The sequence below is a fragment of the Rhodnius prolixus genome, unplaced genomic scaffold (assembly GCF_049639745.1).
Source record: "Rhodnius prolixus isolate KJV_2025 unplaced genomic scaffold, Rpr scaffold_3, whole genome shotgun sequence".
In the NCBI taxonomy this organism is placed as follows: domain Eukaryota; kingdom Metazoa; phylum Arthropoda; class Insecta; order Hemiptera; family Reduviidae; genus Rhodnius; species Rhodnius prolixus.
In genome coordinates, this window is record NW_027411603.1 from 46060283 (window position 1) to 46079856 (window position 19574).

A 19574-nucleotide genomic window follows, 5' to 3' on the forward strand; every position below is an offset into this window, starting at 1 on the left:
TAATCATATGACGTACATTCGAATCATATCTCAGCCATTGGTTAGGTTACACTTCTCAACTGCGAAGGCTGCTGGCAATGAGAAAACTACTACTTTTCTAGTTTCCACACCCTACAAAACATGAAAAAAACCTAGAAATGGTTTATCTATCTATCTATATAAAACAAGTAAGCCACATATTTTATCAGGTAAATTGTTATTTACCTATTTTTGCATGTCTAGACTTGTTTTAAATTAAATAGAATTCAATCAGCAATTTGTTATTTGTTTAATCAATAACTTACCGACTAACCTTAAATTGAAGTGCAATTAACTCGTATAATCCTTGGATTTAAGTATTATAAAGGTAAACTTTAATTTAATAAATTCTTTTAACCAACTTTCTTGTATTAAATGAACCCCATTTTGTTTGTTAAAAAGGGTATTTTTAGCTTTAAATAAATATAATTTAAAGTAAATTTAAACTAAAAATCGTTTTGAAAGTATGGGAATAACCAAAGCGTTCAATTTGGTTCTTCTTTTTCTGCTTAATTTTGTGAATAAGTTAAATATTAAGTATTTCCTTCTCTTAATCGCGAAAATTACGCTCATCCTTATAAATACATTCACACTAATAAATACGTACATTTTAGCAAATTCTTTCACACCATCTTGTTTAAAATATATAATATATTCACACATTTAATGCATATCTATATACGTACAGACTTATTGGCGAAATACTCTACATTCTTCGTATACCACTACTCTTAAACCTAAATATCAACGTTGATACTATTAGAACAACTTAATTGTGTGGTCTGTTTTATATTAATCATCACTGCCTCAAACAATTTTGACATCAAATCTAGTTAAAATGAAATCAATAAATGTTTAAAGTCCCAAATATCTGCAATTGATGACTACCTTTACTTTCTTGGTGAGAAGGGTTTTAAGATTTTACTTTAGAAATATGGTTTGGGTCCGTAGTGCGCATGTTCTGATGGAATTTTGGACTTAAATCTGTCATCAGAAGTAGATCAGTCGATTTGGTTGTAGAAAGCTAGACTTCAATTTATCAGCAAATGTAGTGTTAGACGGAAATCTACACCAAACTTGATTGGGGCTCAAAGAGAAATGCGTGCTGGGGCAACAAAATTCAGCCATTTTGTTTAATTTTATTCTGTACTATTTGATTGAACAGCGGGGGGTCACTTTAATGCAAAGTTGCTGAGAAAAAAAAGTTATGTCACTTTAAGTTCGTGTTATATAACTATAAAAAATACGAAGTTAGATTTATAAAAGCCTAAATAAAAAAAAAGGGTTACAAATACAAAATATTATATAAAAATAAATCTCTTCTTGAGATCTTGGAAATATGAGAAGTGAAGCTAAAAAGAACCCGGGCGAAGGAAAGAATTTACGTAAGATTGAAGAGGGGTCCACCTATCAGTTCGTGAAAATTGATTTTATCAGATCCAAATGGAATACCAGAGAGTCCCAGAGTCTTTGTCATGTAAATCCACAGGGCTCTGCCTGAGGCCTGCCTATGCTTTGATCTCAAGCTATCCAAGGGAAAGGTTACTGACCACGAAGTAGGCTACAATTTTTAAACCATTCATATCATGGACATCAGCGGTGATACCTCTCTCTCTTTCCTTAAATTGGTTGGACACCAAATCTCCTAAAAATTTACGTACAAAACATCTGAAAGCAAAATATCTCTAGAAATAAAAATAACATTTCTAGCGAAACTCCTCTTGTGAACTAACATTCTTTCTTTTCTTGTCTAAAGATTTGCGCGTAACTTGGAATTGTTACTAAAAGTTTGGAAGCGTCAAGGATTGGTTCAAATCTTGAAACCTTCCTGTATCTTTCAGATAATTGTATTTTTATTGAAAAATACTCGAAATGTAGAATGATTATTGTATCTTTGACCGGTATTGGATTTTCTTTCATCTTTAGAGATAATAAGCTTGGTGTAAAGGTTTCGAAATCACTTACATTTCCGTCTCCACTAGCACAACACTTACTGGCTGTATAATTGAACCTGGAAACCACAACACTAAACTGATAAATAATGCGTAAAAGTTCGAAACAGGGTTACATCATAAACATGCTTGCAACGACGGACCAAAGATATGTATTAATTACCTAACCACGTTTTCTCATCTCTGTAACCTGTAACACTCTGTAACCCTCATAAAAACATTCTGACGTGGATGTGATGCCGTACAATTGATTGAAATAGCACTTTAGAGGAGTCTCCTTCACCTTCTTTCCCATTGCTGGCCAAAACTGAATGTTCCCTTGCAAAATGGTAATGAATTCGAGAGAAACTTTTACGCATAGTAGCAAATTTGCTTTTTTTTGGCATTGGCTTTCGCCATACATCCAGCATCGTCTAGGTGCTTATCACTAGAATATCACTCACTCTCCATTCTTACTTATAAATACCTTTGCTTCACACATTCATCCCTCTACTATGTACAACTATTTATATACAAACTTACAACTAATGGATGGATTAGTACTCTGATCCTGCCATCCTAAATTAAAATCACGTAATCCTTCTCTAATCATTTTCTTCCATTCATTCTAATCAGCTATAACTTTTAAATACATTCATATTTCATTGCTAGCTCTGCTACAGATTTAAGCCCATAAATGTTGGTGGAGAATATTATGTCTTCGTAGCGAAATGGTGCATCTAAATACCTGTATATATCGTCAAACATTCGTTTCCTTTCTACCACATAACGTGGACATATCATTATTATATGTTTGAAATCCTCCTCCTCATCGCAATCTACGCAAAGAGGAGAGGACCTTTATCTAAATCTTCAGAGTATGTATCGTCAGATTTATGTCGAGAAATTTAAATTCCTAATCAATTTTATTTTCTATTCGATTTATCGATAATAATTTTAGAATTGTGTAAAAGAGAAATTTCCAAATCCAGATAATTACTAACCTCTTTCAACGGAGAATTTAAATTTCGTAGCCAAAAGCTCAGCTTTTACCGATTATCAATAGCAGACATTCATGTGCGGCTCATTAAAGCTCAACAACATGAGTGGCCCGCTAAATTTCAAGTGGTTGTAATTAGAGCTTGTAAATCAGAGATTTTTTTTTCCATTCATTATTTAGATTATTTAATCAATAGACAGTGAATTGAATATCGTTCATGCCTAATAACACTGATAAGAGCTGATGTTTTTGCATGATTTTTAATTATAACCACCTGAATTGTTTTATATGATGAAATGTCTGTAGCAGATAAATATAAATAAATGGTAAAAATAGATAAATAAAGGGAGAATCATTTTAACAGAATAACGTTTAAATTAAACGCCTTTTGTCAGGGTTGTTATAACAATAAGTTCATTTATTTTCTCTCTTTTCCAAAAGGAAGTTTAACAATAAAAGAAAAAGTTACGATAATCCAACCATTAACAGTAATTTATTCAAAAGACTTCTTTTAAAAGCAAACATTTAGACAAAGAAAAATAAAGAACAAAATTAACTGGATAGCCAATAAAAAAAAGTTCTATAAAATACAAATAAAACTATTTATTGATTTCTTGAATTGAATAAAAAGAAATTGTGATCATAAAATATTTTACATTGGAAACAATTTACATAAGATAAAGGAAAGAGAATTAAAATACAGCAACGGGATCGAATTAAGGCGATGAACAAAGTAGAACAAACAGACAGACAGACAAAAAAAAAGGAAATTTAGTGGATTTAGGAGAGAGAGAGAAGGAGAGAACGCAAAAATGAGAGAAGAGATTAACCGGAAGTAAATAGTGCGGCGCGAACAATCCACAATTTGAGGCCGAGCGATTTTTAATTAAGAAAATGGCGGGCGGAGGAATTATTAATTAAAAGCCCGGGAGCTTTATCTATTTGTGCTATGGGAATGGGTCTGTTTGTGCGGGATTAAAAATGAATTTAGCCCCCAAAAAGTGCCCCCATTCTCCCATTGGGTGGGGGCCAAATTATTTTGACGTTTTTATAACTTCCAATATTAAGCTCTAATTTGGTTATAGCTCGCAGTTTGGGTTTCAACGCTTTCATTTTGCCCAGTTTCTCCCATTTTTATCTTACTACTTATATAATTGATCGTAATACTGAAGGCACCGGTGGAATTCTATAGTCTGCCGGGGGTACACTGGGCAGAGGAAGTGACGTTTCTTTCTAAATTTGTGGTTTTCTTTGGGGGAATAAATGGTATTGTGAAAAATGTTGGATTTGGTCTGATCAATAAAGGGTCTTTCAGCAGTTACGGTCTTTCAGCAGTTTGAATCTTTCATCAGTTAGGGTCTTTCAGCTGTTAGGGTTTTTAATCAGTTAGGATCTTTCAGCAGTTAGGTCTTTCAGCAGTTAGGGTCTTTCATTAGTTAGGGTTTTTAATCAGTTAGGATCTTTCATCAGTTAGGGGCTTTCAGCAGTTAGGTCTTTCAGCAGTTAGAGACTTTCAGCAGTTAGGGTCTTTCAGCTGATGGGATCTTTCAGTAGTTAGAGTCTTTTAGCAATTAGGGTCTTTCAGTAGTTACCCGTAGGTAGAAGGTTGACCTTCGGTGATGGAATGGTAGATGCTTGTTAGGTCGGTGATGTATGAGGTAGCCGAACTCATCAGCTGATCTTTCTTCGTCAGCATCATAAGAACCAGAGCCTTAAACTTGTCTCGTTCTTTGTTTCCGATCAATTAAAGACTTTAGACCGAAATCTGTGGATACTACTTTACATCATGCTTAATTTATAGAATGATTATAATGAAGTTCAAGGTTATAAAAAAAGGATACTACTCTTATCGGGATTATGAAACGTTCACAAGCTTCAAAATTTCCTCATTAGTCTACTTCGCTTCAAAATTCAGGAAGTGATGACTAAATATAATTAGTCCTACTGCAACTGGTGCGTTTCAGGTGGTAGGTGTAACTCCAGCTGACAAGTCTGCTTAGTAAGCAAGGCGACTCCATTCTGCTGCATTGACGTCGTCAGCTAATATCCTTTATTCACCAATCTCCTTCTCTCATCTTAAGACTTGACTTCAACTTTATTTGTGGATTCCACTTCCTTACCATCTTCCTTGGATATCAATTCTAGGGTCTCCATTCCTCTTTGCTGTCTTCTCCTCTCCTTAGCCGACTCCCCGCTGGAGGTCTGTACAGCCCCCTAATGTTTATTTAAATGTGTCGACAATATGTCGCACTTATCTCTCTCTCTCTCAATATAATCTAGAAGAGTCCCTCATCTTTAATTTCACAGCATCTCAGCGTAATTACACAATCTGAAGAGTCACAATGATGGAGGTGTTTGTCATTCTCCACTTTATTCTTAGGTGTTCAACAAAACATTCTGATGAAACAAATAATGTTGCAGGATTCAACTTTTACAAAATTTTCTAAACGATCATTGGGTATCTTTTTAAAAAAAAGTATATAGAAATAGAAATCAATTTTGAGGACATATATTCTAAGTAGTGAATAAAATGATATATGTATTTCATTTAACAGTTTAGAAGCAGTTGGTTGGGTAATAGTGTGTGGTTTTGGCGCGGTTGTGTTTAGGCGGCTAGAGTTTCATGCGTGTTGCCGTCTGTTGCTTGCACGTATAACAGTCGAATGTGTTTCCACACAAGTTAATAGATTCAACCCGTCAGATGGGTTTCTCGTGTCAACCCCCTTCCTCATCCTCCTCAGCTAACTCTATCCAGGTGCAACTCTCAACACCCATTTCCTCCACTCTAACTTCAGCTATGCACAAACAAACTAACTTATATAGGAAATTATTTGTATAACTAAAGCCCCTTTCACTTCTACGTATATCTATATATTAAATTATGCTAATTATTTAATTGTTCATCGCAGGTTTTATTTTCCATTTGATCTTTTTTGTGTTTTTTAATGGGTATCACAGTTGGCTTTAATTTTCTCGTCAAGTGTAGGCAAAGAGTTTTGTGAAATGGCAATTTTTTCATGGACATTGAGGTTACAAACTGGTAGTAAAAATATATCGCCGGAAGTTGGGTTCTATCGGAAAAATTGTTAGATTGGAATAAGCCATCGGAAATTACGTATTTAATATTTTACGCTGCTGAACTCTCAGCTCGTCTTCGACCGATGAAATTAAATATTACGCAGTTATAACTGAAATCTAATTTTTATTATTATTATTATTAATTCATTCATGTATTACCATCATACAGTCAAAATTACTCCTGTGACGTCAGACTGATAGAACTGACCGGCTCAGACATAACCAAATTTATTATTTAATATTATGTATTGTTCTAGAAACTATAATTTTTGGTAGTAAATATATTTTTTAAAATTCAGTTTGAATGAATCCAGAATAAATGAATGAATAAAAGCCAGAACCATTTTAAATACATAATAACGTTGATCGTCCTAGGTTGGTAGACATGTATCCAGTAACAACAGCTGAGCTTAATGGCTGCCGCCAACGCTGGGTGGTTGCTGTTGTAACGTTAATGCTTGTGTTATATTCTCACTTATTGAGCATTTCTTGTCAGTTGCATCATTGTATGCAGTTGCGAAAATCTTAAATAAATTTTTAAAAAACCAATTGAAGAATAATTGTGAACTTTTCGTATAAATTGTTATAAAATCACAATCAATAAGTCAGTAAACGTAATGGCGGGGCGATAACAATGGAGTTGTACAAGATTGTACGATTGAATATAAAGTTCTATTATTTTTTGTATGTTTGTGGAAACTTGAGTCTAAAATTAGAAAAGTATAAATAAGTCTAATTCTCTCGGATGAATTCCAGACATAAATAAATGAAAATAATAAGTAGACAATAAAAGTGCATGTTGACTTGTGACAGTTACCATATAAAATTGTTTTTAGAGGAGCCCTCTCTCCCCTCCAACTTGTTGATTCGGCCAGCATTGCGTCATTGTAACTCTTTTATCTTCATAAATAAAAATAAAGTCCAACCTACGCGATTTTTTTTTTATAATCCAGCGTTGATATATTGTTTGCCTGTGTCTATAACAAGTTTTATTTTGTATTTTATACTCCTAACAAGGTTAAAAGTGTTATTCACTTCGTGTTTAACAACTAACTGCAACATAATTGAACGTGGCCCGATGTATTTTGTCAATATTTTTTGCGACAAGGTCCTAACCTGACACAGTATCTTCGTGTGATTTTTTTTTTTTTTTTTTGTAACTCTTTTTCAACAATTTAAAACGATTAGAATATGGTAGATTTGTTTATTTTATTTCCTATAAAGGAAGTTTTACAGTAATAGATTAGCACTTGTTATAGATAATTCTGGGCATCACACTGGATTTCAAACTTGCCTGGAAAAATTTTATACACCCTTTACTAAGCAGTTGTGGCACTAGATTTACTTGTTGTAAAAGCTGCGTGCTTGTTGATCCAGCTAAAATAAGACTCCATATTATTATTTCAAAGTTCCATGTGGTATATGATGTTGATTTAAGGAAGATTCCTCCAATGTTTCAGAACTCCAAATAGAGCTATTAGAATTTTAATGAAGATTAAAGTCTCGAGGGTAGCTGTCACTGATTACCTGCAGGGTGCAATTGCAAGCTTTGATAGTACTGAGCTACATGCAGGGATGCCATGATCCCTCTATTACCTACTTCTTCATTTTAACTCTAAAAAAGATGTAACCAAGTTAATTCAAACAATTAAGCCCCATATATGTCTAGTGAGTCGCCAACATGGTTAAATGTAAGTGTAAGGTAGTCCTATATAGATCTAGAGAGTCACCAACGTGGTTAAAAGTGAGTGTAAGGTGGTGCTATATAGGTCTAGGGAGTCACCAACATGGTTAAAAGTGAGTGTAAGGTGGTCCCATATAGGTCTAGGGAGTCACCAACATGGTTAAAAGTGATTGTAAGGTGGTCCCATATAGGTCTAGAGAGTCACCAACTTGGTTAAAAGTGAGTGTAAGGTAATCCTATATAGGTTTAGAGAGTCACCAACAGGGTTAAATGTGAGCCTAAGCTAAGTCTGGTGAGTCGCTATGGTGATTAAAAGTTGCATTTTTTTTCTTTGTAAAATTATAATTTTAAATTAAATTATCAAAATAATTTGTTAAAAATGTTTGTGAAGATTTTATAAAAATTTATAAAAAAGTGTATAAATAATTTATTAAAAATAAAAATTAAGTTTATTATTAATGTATGTATTATTCGTGGCGAATATTTGAACTAATTGATTAAATTTGTGTCTGTTTTTATTGAATCGCTTTTGTAGGATGACTGACTTGACTATAATATAATAAGATTTTGGAGAAATGCTAGTATAAACAGTGATTGTACCGCTTTCTGGGAGTGAGAGTATGAACTAAAGTTCATTAGTTATTAGTATTCTTTGTTTCCTTTAATTACTAACACACTGGAGCTTTTTTCAATTATGTGTTTTGGTAATTAGATGGCATTAGGTTAATGTTAATTAATGATACCGGAAGTGAGCTAAAATAATTAGTTTTATCTTGAGAAAAATGGAAAAAATGAATCTTCCTTGTCGAGTGTACAAAAGTACATACTGGCTATATAGGTAAGTTAATTTCGCAGGGCGGGCGGGCGGGACGAATATTTTTTATAGAATATTTTTTTTTCTATGCGGAATTTTGACTATTATTTATTAGACAAGTCGTACTGAAGAAAATATTATTTTATGTGTGGTATTTTCTATGATTTATTAACAACCATACATTTAATGAGTTCTTGAAGGGAGAAAGGTGATTGTTAGACTTGTTAAGAGTGACGAGCAACAGAGCGATATATCCCCCTGCATCACTCACGTCGTACTGAAGAAAATTTGTTTATGTTCATGTATATATATATAAAGGTGGTTACAACAGTGCTCTCTGGTGGCGAATTTTGGAACTAATTTTTTTACTTGCCTGATAAGTGGCACCCTCTGACGGATTTATTTGAAACTAATTTTTAAAACAATGTTTTTATCGCTCTCTGACAGATTTTTTTTGAAACTAATTGTATTTTTTAGTGTTTTTACCTCTCTCTGACGGATTTTTTTGGAACTGATTTTATTTTATTTGTTTTTTTTGCTATTTTACTTAATTTTTTTAATTTATATGTCCAGAAGGTGCTGTTCTCTAGTATTAATTTTTGGAACTAATTATTTTATTTTATTTTTGTTTACATAGAGATCCAGTAGATGCTGCTATCTTATGGCAATTTTTGGAATGATTTTAAAAAAGGAAGACAGAGGTAGAGGTGCTGCTTTTCGTTTATAATATTTTTGAGTATTCATTGTACATCTGTATAAAAAAAAGAAGAAATAAATGGATACGTTTTTAAAATTATAAATTGTATTTTATTCTGTTTCCAACTATACATTTTTTTTTTTTTGAAATATTCAACTTTTAAGTAAAAATTCTTACAATTTAATTAACTGCTATAGATGATAAAAAATTACAAAATATTTCTTAACTCTAAAATACAGCGTAGATATTGATTAACTATTGATTCACAATATAAGTTGTTGCTTATTTGCATTGGATGGATGTTTTCAACGTTTTCATTAGGCTGATTTTGCGGGACAGTTTGGCGGGCCCATTTTCCTGTTTCGGCTGGTTTTAATCTGAAAATCAAGAATAATTAATTTTAATAAAGTGTTAAATGAGTATAAATAAACTTACTCTAGGACTGCTGTCAATAACACTACTACTAGAGTAAATTGTAAGAGAATTAAATGTATATATTTTTAAAAGAAGCTGTATAAATAATTAAATGAAATAGATTTAAATAATTGAACAAGGAAATATATAGTCAAACTTTATGTTGCTAAAAATAAATATATAGGAGAAAGAGCGCGGAATTGACCTTGTTGCTGGTGAAGGACTTCTCTGCGGAACTTGATGGGTGAATAACGTCATACTCAGGTGTGAATCCGACTCATTCATATCTAGTGATGGTCCACAAACATTCTGTCAATGGGCAATTTACCATATCAACTCAGCCGCCATTCTGCAGCCAATCAACACATTGATCTTGTTTCCTCCCCACTCTTGCACACACCAGTTAGGTACATATTCACTTACGGTGGCTAAATTTAGCCAGTTACAAATGTTTTTCCCATCACTTATTAAAGCTAGATAGGATTAGAATTGATTTGATTTTCACATTCATGCCTTAGATTAGTGGATTCATATGGGAATCAGGAAAACAAAACAAAATATCTTGGTAGGTATACCACTTTTTCGTAATTTGAATAGTAAATTTTCGTAATAGAAACTATGCGAAAAATAATTAAAATTAATTGAAATCAATTAAATCTCAAGTGAAATGCTACTTTTGTGCGTTTAATATTCAATTTAGCCACAAAGATCAATACATGCATCAGAAGTAAATTTCCTTTACCGATAACCCACCCATTTTGCTGTCTAGCATCAATGGGAATAGTTACAATATCTCCTAAATTAGTGGGTGACAAAAGATTTCAAAGAAAATGTTACTAAACATGCAACTATTTACTTACTTTTAATCTCTGATCCATCAAAGCCCATGAAGAGCCTGAAGCCTCAGCGTTTACAGTTTACCCATTCTTCAAGGTTCCTTGGCGCCGTGGTTCTCCAAACCACGCAGACCGGTGGCCACCAAGTCGCCCTCAGCTATCATCTCTGCCTCTGAGGATTCCCCTAAACAGTTCAGCCACTTCTAGGTTTCTCCTGATCCTGAATGCCCTGCTGCTGCTCCTGCTGAATGCTGCAACTGTTGAGGACAATAAAATTAATTTTTCAAATTAGGTATAAGTTAAATAAAGATCTGTTATGAAGTGAAAACCCTCCATAAAATATAGTCATATAGTAATAAAGTAGTGGCAGAATATGCTTTTGTAATCATGATCTCAAAAAATATTTTAGAAGATGTACAGCATCACTACGAAATTTACAATTTATTGCCTTCAACATTTCTAAGAGAAAGATAAAGGAGTTCTACTTGCAGAATAAACAAAAACAAAATAAAATAAATGTATATACATAAACATCGTCACAATAAATAAATAATAGACAAAATATAAATGTAAACAGATGTCAAGAACAAATATAAAACCAAAGAATAATACTGAATAATCAGAAAGCATACACACAACAGACAAACAACGATTTACATGGCGATGTGCAAAGTCCAGGAAGCTAAAAGGTAAAGAAGAAAATTAAATAAATGAAACCTTAAATTAGTTTAAAACAAAGAAAATATGAGGTAGAATAATGGTGGTTTATGTTTATTAAAATTGAAAAAAAATAAATAAATAAATAAAATTGAATTGAAGAGAAAATTGAAAAACAAAGTGAGAAACAGCTGGGAGCTTAAATTTGATAATTTTTTTTCTAAAAGCATTGTCTTTTCTGAAAACGATGTAACCGGAAAAGAGGTTATACTATACTTTGTTTTTGTTCATTTCTAAGCGATTTCCCAAATATGGAGCTTACGATCCTCTTTTAGTTACTACTAATTTCCGCCTAATCAATGTTTTACAAGAAAATAATACACAGATTGTGATGATTGCAGTAGAGTGAATAGAATTGTAAGTTGATTAACTTCGATCAATTGTTTTAGTAGTTTGCGTTAAAACAAAACAATAAACAAAAATTAGATGAATAAGGACTGGTTATTGTAAAAAGAAGAAAAGGTAATAGAAGTAGATAACCGGAAATAGTATTGCTGGTAAGTTTTCCGGCTTAGAAAATGAAATTTCCTGTGGTAACATTTCTTTTTTTATAAATAGCATTTACTAGAATTTTTCTTCTTCTCTAATTCATTACTAAATTATATTCTATTGAAGTCAAATTGTACGTACAAATTGACGTCAAGAAAAATTAAATAACGGAAATAGCAAAAAGATAAAACTAATGAGTGTTACCACCAGCTGTATTCTCTTATTTAGAGCTATAATTTGTTTTCCTTCCCTTTTTACACCCAAAACTATTTATAGCTGTGAAGGTTTTCGACTGTGGTAGAACAGTCAGCAACAATCTTGGGGACAAGGAAAACGCTTAGGTCGGCTGGACTGTCCCAGGGAGTGGAATCAAGCCGAGGGACACTCCTAGCCCATTAGAGCAATGACCGTAAAAGTAGAGATAGTAACCAACAGATAGGCGGTAGAAAACAAATTGCCCATTCTTTCCCTTCTACAGGGGCTATTCTTCACCATTAGTGGCTACAAAGCAAATTGTAATTGTTAGATTTTGTAGACTTAGAAAAACTATTTATCTTTAAAGAGGAATTGATCTGAAAAGCAACATGGAGAACATCTTTTCAAATCATTTTCATTAATAAATAGATAAATTTGATTTACTAAATTGAATCTGTAGTCTGTTCGTGAAATCTCCAAGCAAACTTATTATTACTGGTTGTCCTTTTTAGGAAGATTTCAGACTCTTAGAAAGATGTTTGGGATTGGCAGTGAGGAGAGTCTGTAAGTGAGCAGGTTAGGATGGTTGAAATTGGAGTAATGGAATTTCTTTTAAAATGTTTTCAATAAAAAAAATTATACAAAAAGTAATTTTGAGATCAGTTTGAAGGGTTTAAGATTGATAGATAGAAAGGTAATAATTTGTCTGAATACTATTACTTGACAAGAAAGATTTCATAGGAGTTGAAACCCAAACCACGGACTTTATAACCTCTTAAAAGTTTGAGAAGTTGTTTTTAAAGAGATATGTTTCGAGCATCAAAAAGTATAGAAAGAATTCTGAACCGCCTGTTTAAATTACATTCAATTTAACCTTCTGTCTTTTGTCAAGGTAAAGCCCTTAATAGTTTACTTGACAGTCCATTGAGCTCATTTGAAAATTAGACATAAGATGTGTCCATTCATTTGAACTTAGATGTCACAATGATAATGACGCATTTCCAAACAGAAGAGTAATGAATGATTCCAAAGGAATTTAAACTTAAAATGAAAACCTGAAGTGAATACTTACCAATATTTGTACTAAACAGTAGAAACTTCAATATTACACTATTCATTGAACTAAAATGGTATACTATTGATGGAAACACGATGTCACAGGTAACTTTGAACTCTGGTAAAAACAGTATTACCCTAAGGACAAATTTCAGACCAATATCATAACAAAAGATATGTCCAATTGCAAAAGAAATCACTTTAGATACTGTCTAAATTCTAAAAATCTATTTCAGTAGACCAATATTCACTCAAACATTTATAATTAAACCAATCGTAGAAAAATAATAAGCAACCTACTTAAAACTTATTAACACTAGCAACAAGTGAATAGCAAGATAACCTACAACTGCCTAGTTATAGGAACAGCTGTTAAAGAGTTTACCTTCTAAATTATTTGAAACAATTGTAAAAAAAAAAAACGTAATTTTCGTTAGAATTACAATTATTGTGGAAAACACTTCCTTCGAACACAGTTTCAAAACACTCGAAAAGGCAAAAGCTAAACTCAGTTATGAAAACTTAACTCTGACAACACTTTTACTAAAAATTACTTTTGTGATGATGCAGAACGAAGAAAGAATATTGTCAATTTCAGTCATTAGTTTCTATTTTTTTTATGAAGCTTTCGACAAAAGGGACTAGATCATCTTCTGTACTTGGAACTTATTTTACAGTTCAACGAATCACCATCCACATTAATTTGATACAAAAAATACAATAGATGACAAAAATTATTTACCTTATAACCTATTAACAATTCAAATCCTTTTTACATATTGTTGACAACAAAGTTTGGTGCGTCTTCTTCCCTGACTGTTTAAACAATGAGTGTGGTAGGTTATAAAATGTTCATGGGTCTGTGAACAAGGTCAGTGTTGCCAATTGTCAACACACAAAAAAATTAAAATGTTTTCTATGTATTTTGAATTAAGTTAGCGTCCATGTTGTTTAGATTGTTCGTATCTGCTTTTAAATTTAAACTATTTTCTGACTTTGATGTGTAAATCATCTTTAAGTAAGTTGGATGTATTTTTGTATGACTTTTTTGTGACCAGTTTTTGCATTCTATATCGTAAATTAGATTTGATTGTTTTGTCTTTTGCAGTTCGCTCCTTCAGATTCGAGAAAAATTATCTCTTTGTGTTGTTGTTTTTATTTGTAGCACAATCTTTGTGTTTTTTCAGTTTTGTAGCAATACTTTTTAAACTTTTTGTGGCTGGTTGTACATGTAGTAAAAATGTATAGTTTTTTTTGGTTCTTTTGAGAGTTTATTATCATTGTGCAATTGTTTCTGATGGTTTGATGTTCTTGTAGAGTTCATTGGATTGACTTTTTCTGAGTGTAATTTGATGAAACAGTGTTTAAGAGGGTAGCTGTTGGGTTGATGCATTGTTTTGAAAGTTTCTATTGTGACCTGATTGTATTGGGTGGATGTAAGTTTTAGATTACGTGAGAGGAAATTGTTGGTACAGTTGGTTTTCTGTATTAGAGGTTGGTTATTGACCAGAGTATGTAGGTTTTTGTGTTAATTTGTCCAGTGTCTGTTCTTATGAGAAGGAGTTCAAGCTAGGGGTATTTTGTTGTTTGTTTGTTGTTCTATTGTGAATTGTTTGGAGGGATTATGGTGGCTGAAAAGTATTATCATTTCTTTGGCATTGTTGCATAATATTGTGCCATCTACATAGTTTGTGGCGAAGGAAATGTGTGATCATCTAAGACAATGTCGGCAATGGCCCAACGCTAGTTCTTTTTTTCTATTCATAACATTGGTTACTAGTAAGAACTGTATGATATGTTAAAGGAAAATTTTAGGATGCCCCATTAAAATGGGTTAGTCCAATTCTGTGGTTTCTTTGTTGTGAAAGAGTCCCCCATTTATTGAGGATAAATATTGCTTTAAAAGTTGGTATGTTCGGAAACAAAGGAGATCAGTTTCTAGTTTGTTCTATGAAATCCTGTAAAGTCAAATGAGTTTCTGATGTTATATTGATGGTTACGTATTGGTGTTGTTCAGTTTTTGTGCAAGGAATTTATGGATAGATTTGTGGTGGGAAAATTTATGGAGGATAAGATGAGGGCCCGTAGTGGGAAATCAATTCCTTTATGAATTTTCATGTTATTCATAGATTTTAAGAGACTGTTTTGTTTGTAATTGTATGCTGCAGTCAGTGTTATTGTTAAATCAAATTGTAAGCCATGTAGTTGTGTTTTTGTTAAGTGTCCATGTTGTTTAAGTAGTTGTCCATTTTTTTGTTCGTAGTCTGTTTTTGTCTTTACTACAGTTTTTTGTGGTAATTATAATATTAGGGCTGTCCGTAAGGAATTGTTTTTATCAAAACAAACTATGAACAATAATTTACTGTATGATTTATAAAAGTTTTTTGTTACCCAGTGGTAACACTCCAAAACATTATATGGTTAGTCACTCTCTTCACTTGAGAGGAGATCACGAGGCCACACTGTCTTTTAAGACGTCTTGTGCGGGTTGTCAGGAAGTGTTCTAGAAGAAAGATTTTGACCTAGAGGATTTATATGAGATTGCAGGCTGAAGTGGAGTTTTCTGTATCGTGTTTTAGCAACTTGGGTGACAAAAGGAATGTTAAGGTCAGTGTGTATTGTCCCAGGTTGGAGACATAAAATGGAGCGTTTACTATAGTTCGAAGTATTTTAGATTGTAGCGATTGAATCCTTTGGAGATTGGAGCGTTTGGTTGAACTCCACAGTTCTATTCCATACGCCCAGATGGGTTTCAAAATAGAAGTATAAATCAGTCTTTTGTTGTCCAGAGAGAGTTTTGATCTATCGTCTAAGAGTCTTTTAAGTAGTCGATAGCGTCTGTTTAGTTCTGTTCTTTTAAGTCTAGTGTGGGGGTTTCCAAGAAAGCCCAAGGTAGCGGGCACCGTTTACTACTGGTAGAGGAGTTAGGTTATAGATGACTGGAGAAAGAGTAATGCGACGAAGAGTGAAGGTGATGTTTTGAGACTTAGTTTCATTGAGTTTAATAGCCCAACTCTTGAACCACTGTTGTTTTATAAAAGTAAATCAATTTTGCAATACAATTAGGCTAGGTACTGATTTGAGTTTATTAAATGGAGTTAAGGTTTTAGATTTAGGTCCTGGATGATTTGTCTTCTAAACCGATAACATGCTCTTAAATTAGATCCTACGAGGTTTGACCAGAAAAAGTATCCAACCGCGTTCCAGAGGGTCTGTCTTGGAGCCTGCTAACAACTTTATCCATTTACAAAGGCTTTAAGCTTAGAAAAAGAATCAATCTTTTGTTGCAGTCGATTAATAAAGAAATTAAGTTAGTTGTAATGAATTAAACAATCTGGGAATGTATTATTCTATAGAATATGGTCTACTCTCGCCCCTTTGGTTATTATTTCATTTTTGAAGCCAAAGAACTGAGTATATATCTGAGAGAAATAATGTAAGTCACGTACTTTGGTGTGGAGCTACATGTCCAGCACAACTCAGCGCGTGTTCGGGTGTCCAGAAATATAGAACTCACGCCACGCTCTCAAGACATTCGTCATATTTAATAAATGACTTCACCATCTGAGCTGACGTCATAAAGCTGGCCTAATCGCACGGTTGCTGGTTTGTTTGCTTTACCTTCATTGTGCCTCTACATTGCGTTCCGATTTCCAAGAATATCTTTCATCATCATCCTCTCCCCAAACTTTTTTCTGTTAAGAGAAATCTCCTACAGAAAATAAATCTGGCAATGCGGGATTTGCGGGACATAAATTATTTCTTCCATTATGGTCTTTAATGGTGGCCGTTTCATCTATATGGCCATCATCGGTTTTTTTTGGGTATTTAGAATCCTTGTTGCACAATGAGTATTGGCAATTTCCGGAGTTGTACTTATTTACTTAAGGCACGTCCACTTCTATGACAGGGGTCCCCGAACTTTTTACACAGGGGGCCAGTACACTGCCCCTCAGACCGTTGGAGGGCCTTACTATAAAAAAAACTATGAACTATTCCCTATGCACTCTGCACATATCTCATCTTAAAGTAAAATAACAAAACGGGAACAAATACAATATTTAAAATTAAAAACCAGCAAAAAGTCAACAAATTGCCCAGTATTTCAATGGAAACTATGGGCCTGCTTTTGGCTAATGAGATGGTCCAATGTCCGGGTTTAGTTATAGTGCTTTGCCTTTCTTCCTGCTTCTGCTTCCGGGGCCGTGACGCGTGCGTACCGTGTCACCGGAAGTAGTACTGTACGTGAGCGACGCCGCCATATACCACCAATGAAAGAGGTACCCTTCCGGAAGTGTGGCGGGGCCCGGATAAGTGGCCTCAAGGGGCCGCATGTGGCCCGCGGGCCATAGTTTGGGGACCCCCCCCTGTTCTAAGGTCATTGGAGCGCATGGAGCATTTGGTGGCTTCACTGTTTAAAAAGCCGGAAACTGAATTATTAGAAACTCCCAGGAAGAGAAAAGAAACTAAGATCAGGCAGCTAGATTTCGAGCCCGAGATCTCTAAAATTAACCAATGCCTTACTTATGAAACTATTATACGTATCCCTAGGGAACTATCTTGTTCTTGACATGTCACTTGTAATATTGCATTCAACAATCTAAAAAAGATTATAATTGTTTATAGCATAAGCCCTGAAGGTGACCAAGTCTCCAGGTCGAAGGTTTGGCTAAAAATAAATAATAAAATGAACTGAAAACGATGTAACATATCCACTATTTCTTTTATAATCAAATACTAGTCTTAAATGTAGCAAACCAATTATGTGCGACTGGATTTGGCATCCCAATTAACATTCTAAATCGTTAATTATTTTGTTAATTAATAAATTTGTTACAAAACTCCCAAAAATTCGTAGCCAGCAAGAATTTACTGAAGTCGCTTTATCGTAACAGTATTTATTGTTAATCAGTTAACCCGCCGATTTAACAATGTTGGAGTATTGTTAGGGAGGTAAAAGAATCCAATTAAAAGTTTCAGGCCCCAGGTAGAGAAAATAACTTTAAATTAATGTCTAAATAAGTAGTCAAATCTAATGGCTTTCGATTAGAAAAATAAATAGATAAAAAGTGGAATGAGTTGATGAGAAATTTGGTATTTTTGTTAAAAAAAGAAGAAAAAAGTCGTTGGGTGAAGTTTTGATGTGGTCAGATGTAAAGTTTTGGACAAGTTTAATTGGAAATAGCTGGTTGTTGGCAATGGTTGGCATTATGTAGTAATGAACAAAGTTGGTGACGTCACTCTGGGGGCGGCTGAAGACCTCCACACGCACTTCCCAATCAAATTTGCGCCCAGATATTCATCACATTTCGCTCTACTTGACTTCTTTTCGCATTCGCGTTTCTTCTACTATTCACGTTATGTTTTTACTCAGTATTCTCCCATCTTTTAAATTGTCCAATTTCTATTGACTCTCTTCATCAGAGAGGAGATCGCAAGACCACACTGTCTTTTATGACGTCTTGAAAAGTGTTGTCTGGAAATGAAAGAAATGTTCCAAGTCTTGTGTGAATAGTTTGATTTGGTGACATAGAAAAGGAGGCGTCCAACTATGGAGCGAATAATTTGAGTACTGCAATGCCCCGGGATCTTCACCTTTGCTGGTTGCAGCGTTTTGGTTGGAGCTCCAGATGATGGAAGCATTCTTTCCCCCAGGTTCTTGAGGAAGTAGTAGCAAGAGTGGCGAATATTCAGTAATCCCCCACCAGTTATGCCAACAAATCCTTTCTTATAAGATATTCTGAAGCAGAGACTCTTCAAATTGAAAGGATACATTCCTTACTGCACTTCCTTTTCTCTTGCCAGGTTTTTTAAGCCTTTCCGGTCACATAAATTAAACAACTATATTGTAACAGCTTTGCCTGACTCAGGTGAATCTATTTACTATTAACTCTGTACATCAAATCAATGCTATAAAGACTTTTTCTCGGAAACTAAGATAGCTAGAAAAAAACTAAAAAATACGTGTTCCCTTAGTTTTTTGTTAGGAATCCAAATTTAATTTGTAAATTTTTTTCAGTGCTTCCAGAAGCGAGATACAGGCACCAACTTCATTTTTCCAAATGGGGAGGTGTGGTTTTTATTTCAGCAATAGATTCCTCTATTTTTTTTAAGCAAAATTTACTCGAACGGTTTTTTTCTGTGAGCGATATTTTAGAAGTTATGAATGAAAACATGATTCTTATAAGAAATTTCAAAATGATAATATTGTAACGGTTTTTTAATTGAATAAGAAGAAAAGCACTATTTTATTTTAAATTTTACTCCTCATTAACATTACAGATCATGCTCGAAATGGCCTCCACCATTAGAAATGCATAGACATGCTCTTTCCAGCCAATTGTCCCTTACTGCCAAAGAAATAGATTCGGCTTTAACCGAGTTACAGGCATCTATTATTCTCTGCTTTAGTTCATCTACAGATGCAATTCCGGCTTGATTCTGATACACCTAGATTTAGAAATGCTTTTAGGTAAGCAGAAATCAGAAAAGAAAGAAAAAAGTTATGAATAATCACCTTGTTTTTCAGGCATCCCCAAAGGAAATAGTCCATAGGTGTCAAATCCGGTAAACGAGGTGGCCACTGAATCGCCCCCCATATCCATATAACACGCCCATCAAATTTCCTATCGAGATATTGATGAC

At 33.7% G+C, this 19574-nt stretch overlaps 1 protein-coding gene and 1 long non-coding RNA gene across 2 annotated transcripts in view; one reads left to right on the top strand and one right to left on the bottom strand.

Moving 5' to 3' along the window:
• The window catches only part of Dop2R (dopamine D2-like receptor), a 464663-nt gene that overhangs the window by 294834 nt on the left and 150255 nt on the right, over positions 1 to 19574 (top strand). The gene's annotated exons all lie outside the window — the stretch shown is intronic.
• On the bottom strand, positions 9310 to 13815 carry LOC141453147 (uncharacterized). Its single transcript, XR_012457800.1, has 3 exons — positions 13672 to 13815; positions 10497 to 10729; positions 9310 to 9599 (listed from the first exon to the last, which is right to left on the bottom strand). It is a non-coding gene; the product is annotated as an uncharacterized lncRNA (long non-coding RNA).